Source organism: Sarcophilus harrisii, chromosome X (assembly GCF_902635505.1).
Source record: "Sarcophilus harrisii chromosome X, mSarHar1.11, whole genome shotgun sequence".
Taxonomy (NCBI): Eukaryota; Metazoa; Chordata; class Mammalia; order Dasyuromorphia; family Dasyuridae; genus Sarcophilus; species Sarcophilus harrisii.
This window is the reverse complement of record NC_045432.1, coordinates 11,839,950-11,845,207: the sequence shown is the minus strand read 5'-3', so window position 1 is coordinate 11,845,207 and position 5,258 is coordinate 11,839,950. Positions and strand designations below refer to the sequence as shown.

General features: G+C 42.9%; 1 long non-coding RNA gene across 1 annotated transcript; it reads right to left on the bottom strand.

Moving 5' to 3' along the window:
• Positions 1 to 304: 304 nt before the first annotated feature.
• Positions 305 to 1,903, bottom strand: LOC116420271. The gene is made up of 2 exons (XR_004230571.1): positions 1,621 to 1,903; positions 305 to 519 (listed from the first exon to the last, which is right to left on the bottom strand). It is a non-coding gene; the product is annotated as an uncharacterized LOC116420271 (long non-coding RNA).
• Between the last annotated feature and the right edge of the window lie 3,355 nt (positions 1,904 to 5,258).

The window sequence follows — 5,258 nt, the reverse complement described above, 5'->3', positions numbered from 1 at the left end:
AGAAGAAAAATCAGATCAAAAAGGGGAAAATGAGAAAGAAAACAAAAAGCAAACAATTGTGTTTCCTGATCGAAAAAATGCTCTGTATCAGTTAAATTCTATATAAAATGAGATTGTACCCAGGATGTGTGTCTACATACGTGTTGCCCATTTTTCAATGCCCGTTTCCTTTTTAATCATTAGTAACAGACTAGAAATTGTTGAAGTTGAAATGGTTTTTATTATAGGCCACACTTCCTTCTGTCTTCCTTTATGGGCATACTAACGTTAGTCATTTAACTAATCGATCAGTGGCTTATGTGTCTAGCCACTGAGACTTCTGATGAAAGAATTGTGGTGACAAAGTTCTCCTATATTTGTGGCATCATTTTTACAGACAATTTGATTTGGCTTATGGCCTCATTTTCCTCTTCTTCAGACAGTTTGCAGAAGGGAGATGATCTTCGTGACATACTTGAGGCTGATCTCCACAGGTGGGGGAGGAATCCTTCTCCTTCTGGGTGGCAGAATCCGACAGACCTAGAGAGAGGGAGGTTGGAGGGGGAAAAGGAGAAAGGAAAGGGCCCATGAGCTCTGGTGGGGGTGGATTCCAGCTCCCTTCCCCCACTCTGACTCCCCCAGCCCAAGCTGGTCCCTTTGCTCTGCCCACAACTCCATTTCTGTTCTGTCAATAATTTCCACCTTTTCCATCCTCAAAAGCCCAACTCGGATACAGTCTACCTCCAACAAGCCTCATTCTGATCCCTGTCACAGACCTTCCTCCTCTGGCCAACTCTTTGCCACATTGTCAACGGCCACTCGTCCTCCAGTAGACCAGGAGTTCTCTGAGGGCTGGAACCGGGACCTTGCCTAAACTATCACCTCCAAGGCCCAGGAAAATGTTCAAGTAGGGGCCCTGAGTGAAGCAGTTAGGGGATCATGACCCTTATTTCACAAATGGAAAAACACATGCAGGGAAGTCATGGGATTGGCTCACTGGATTAGCTCCCTACTAACTGTGGATCCAAACTATCCCAAAACCCAGGACAGAGCTGTTCTGTCCTTTTAATCTCTGGGTCATAACTAACAACTCCCAGAGCCCCAGCTCTATTAGGAACCTGTCTTATTTAAATCTCAGTAAAGGTGACAACCTGTTTGGGGTGGGGAGGGGAATGGCTTCCATGGAAGTCAAGGCCAAGATGGAAGCCAGCCACCCTGAAAGACAAGAGACCAGGAGGCCAGGGCTGGATCTGCCCCTTCCTGCTGTGTGATCTTGAGCATGTCCCAGCCCTCCTCTTGGCTTCAGTTTCCCTTTTTCTCACATGAGGAGGGTGGCGACATCTGAACCTTCCATCCGATCCAGATCTACAAAGCCCATTCGGATTCCACCCCCACCCGGCTCCCTCACTGAACAATTGGCTCCAGATGAGATAATTGTGGTGATCTAATGCTTGCCCTTGGAGCAGCCCCTCACCGGTGATTTATGCTGTTGACCATCCGAAAGCCTGGAATAAAGACCTTTCGGGTCTTTCCTTTCAGGTCAGAGGAGCCCCATCTCCCAATCCCTCACCCAACCATGCACTCTCCGAGCCTAAGGGTTCAAACATCGAAGGTCTGGTTAATTGAGGACTATTTTCCTACCCTTGGCGCAGGTCCCGGGTTCCCAGGTGATGTATTTCGTGGCCGATTGTGGCCCCTGATCGGGCGCTTGAGCCTCCTGTGGGAGTGGGGCCGTTTCATTGGCATCTTTGCCACTCCGATATCTACTTCCAGCCCTCGGGGGTCCTCACCTAGCCACCGGCCCAGCAGAACAGCGTCAGAGTGAGACCGATCCCTAAGTGCGAGCTGACGGCCAGTGATATCAACGCCCACCTTTGTGAGGGAAGAATCCACCTCCAGCCAATCCTGCTCTTCTCTCCACTGACGAATCAACACTAGGTGAAAGGTCAGCTCCCTCCACCCCCTCCCCGAGAACTAGTGGCCCGAGCTGCCCGCAGGTTGATCATTCTCCCCCCCCCCAGTCGTTCGGTCATTCCCAGAACTAGAATGGGAAGGAGGGAGGAAGGAACCTAAGGACCTCAATAGATGCCCAACTACCCTCAGCTACTTCCACTATTACACTAATAGAAACCACGTGGCTTTGTATGTTCTAAATCATGAGTGCTCTGACATCTTCTCGGTATATTCGTAGAAATATAATATATGAGTATATTCCCTCTCTGTATTAATGGTTTTGAGTAATCATTTATTCTCTCTAATCATTATATAAAAGATTCCATATTTCATTCATATATATTTGCTATACTGGAGTTCTTAGATAAAGAAAATGAATGTGTGTATGTGAATCTATAGAGAATATGTGACAACACAAGCAATATAGAAAATATACTCATAGAATTATGCATGTTCTTTGTATATATTCGTAATGAGTATTCATAGATTTTCTATATTCATTTTATGGTTCATCTCCACTTGGGGACCGATTGGGGTTAATGTTTCCCGGCCATTTGTCTCCCATGCTCCAAAGCCTAAGTCTTCTTGGCTTCGTGTCAGTCCTCTGGCTCCTCTCTCTTCTCAGATATCCACTCCCAAGTCTTTGGGGTCTTCAGGCAGCCACCAGGCAAGGAGAACTGAGTCTGTGCAAGGGCCCGGTGATGTCAGCACCCATCTAGGTGAAGCAGACGTCTTCCAACACCCCCCCACCGCCCCGCCCTCCACTGGTCCCCACTAGACATTCCACGCTCTCCTCTCCCTGCATCCAGCCTCCCCCCTACTGCCTTTTAGGCTCATCTCCCCTTCCCTCACTCCCGCTCATTCGGTTTTCCTTCTCCCAAAGACCTTCTCCCATTCATTTCTCCTTTCATTTCCCCTCGCCCCCTCCCCCGGTGGCTACAAATGGCATGAGCTTCCAGCTCGGGTTCCTGACTGTTGTCACTTTGGGAGCCGGGCAGGGACAGGGTACCCCAGGGACCAGGACTGATGCCCGGTGACCCCCTGCTGTCTGTGCAAACGGTCCTCTGTCCTCCTCCTCAAAACCCTGGAGCTTTCTGTATTTTCATCTTTGAGTACTCAGAGATTTCCTCTGTATATACCTGTATGGGAATAATCTTCCACTTTTTCATTCTCTACTTCTTTCTATGAGCACTGAATGATTTTTTACAATCCCATAGGTGGAATATATTACATATATGACTATACATTCCTAAATAGAACAAAGAAGGCCTCCATTTGATATATGTGTAATATGTATTCATCTATAAATTGCTCATATATGACTGCGGTCTTAGGTAAAGAGTAAGCAATTCTTCATGCAAATGAATAGATAATGTATGCCAACTCATACCTAAAAGTCAGAGAATAGATTCATATCTATTTTTATATGTTCATATGTTAGGCCCTGGATAGCAGGTCATAATCCCCTCCCTGTGTTGGACCTTTTGTCTCCCTACCCATGTACATGTATTGATTAATGCTTTTTTACATTTATTTAATGAATGACAAATACAGTGTCCTCACAAACATTGGTAATTATTCTCTCAATTCCTATGTATTTGGGTACTCACTCATTCACACACTATTTATCTCTCTTTTCATATAAATATGTGTATATATACTTACATTCTTTTGCTATATTCACCTCTAAAAGTACTCTCCTAAAAGTTTTTTATGGCTTCTCTTCCTGTCAAAGAATATATGAAGATTCTTGTATCAAGAAGATATCAGTACTCCTCTATGGTAGCATAGACAAAGAATAGCAGTATTCGTACCTATACAAATAGGAAGTGAATGAGTACTCACAAATAATGTACTCTTATATGAATGTAGAAAGACTGTATAAGTGATCATTTTTGCAAACTTATAGAAAGAATACACAAATAATTTAATATTTGAGTAACAAGAGTCCAGATTGTTCATATATGACTGTAGAGAACATATAGGGGAACCCCACATATATTGATTAATGCATACAAAGATATGAGTACTAAAATATGAACAGCAAAGGAGTATGGAAGAATATTGATACATAGGAATACATAAATAGAGCATATTGATTCTTAGCTATACAGTGAGAGGAGGTGAGTACTCATACATGTCAAAAGAAACCTGAAAGATAGAAATACTCTTCTATGAGAAGATGTATCCAGATTTTCCACAATGTTTTCCATGAGATTTTCCTTGGGAGCTAAGTTTCTCAATCTTTTTTGCCTTTTTCTGCCTGAGATACCCACTTCTCAAGTAAATTAGATATTTGTGAAGGGACTCCTAATATATTCTCTTATATTCTCACCAAGATTACTAATTGATATCTATTATAAATTTTAAAATAAAATGATTATATTCAGAGTACATGAGAATGAGTGTATACTTGTGAAGACCAAGTTAGCACCCTGGATACCTTAGAATCAGCCGGAGTCACGATCAGCAAAAGTCCTTGGTCTTTATTCTTGGCCTTTAGGGGTAAAAGTGAAGGAAATGGACACAGCATCTCCACGACCTTCCTTCTCCTCATCTACCACCAAAGTGACTCTGGCTTGTCTTACTCCACCCCCTAATCCCTCCACAATTCTCAGTATACACCAAAAGATGGAACCACCACAGAATAGTAGGAAGGGCCATTTTCCAAGCCTATGCTAATAGAGTTTCAGCCCTTTACATATAATTTTAGGAGTATATGTGGTTTAGTAATCTTTTGTGTGTGTGTGTTTATTTTTTTCTGTCAGGATTTCTTTCTTTTTTTATTCTTTCTTTATACATGGGTAATTTTACCACATTGACAATTGCCAAACCTTTTGTTCCAATTTTTCCCCTCCTCCCCATCCCCTTCCCCCGATGGCAGGTTGACCAATACATGTTAAGTATGTTAAAGTATAAATTAAATGCAATATAAACATACATGTCCTAACAGTTATTTTGCTGTACAAAAAGTCAGAGTTTGAAATAAGGTACAATTAGCCTGTGAAGGAAATCAAAAATGCAGGTGGACAAAAATAGAGGGATTGGGAATTCTATGTAGTGGTTCTTAGTCATCTCCCAGAGTTCTTTCCCTGGGCGTAGCTGGTTCAGTTCATTACTGCTCCATTGGAACTGATTTGGTTGATCTCATTGCTGAAGAGGGCCACGTCCATCAGAATTGATCATCATATAGTATTGTTATTGAAGTATAATGATCTCCTGGTCCTGCTCATTTCCCTCAGCATCAGTTCATGTAAATATCTCCAGGCCTTTCCGAAATCCTCCTGCTGGTCATTTCTTACAGAACAGAAATATTCCATAACATT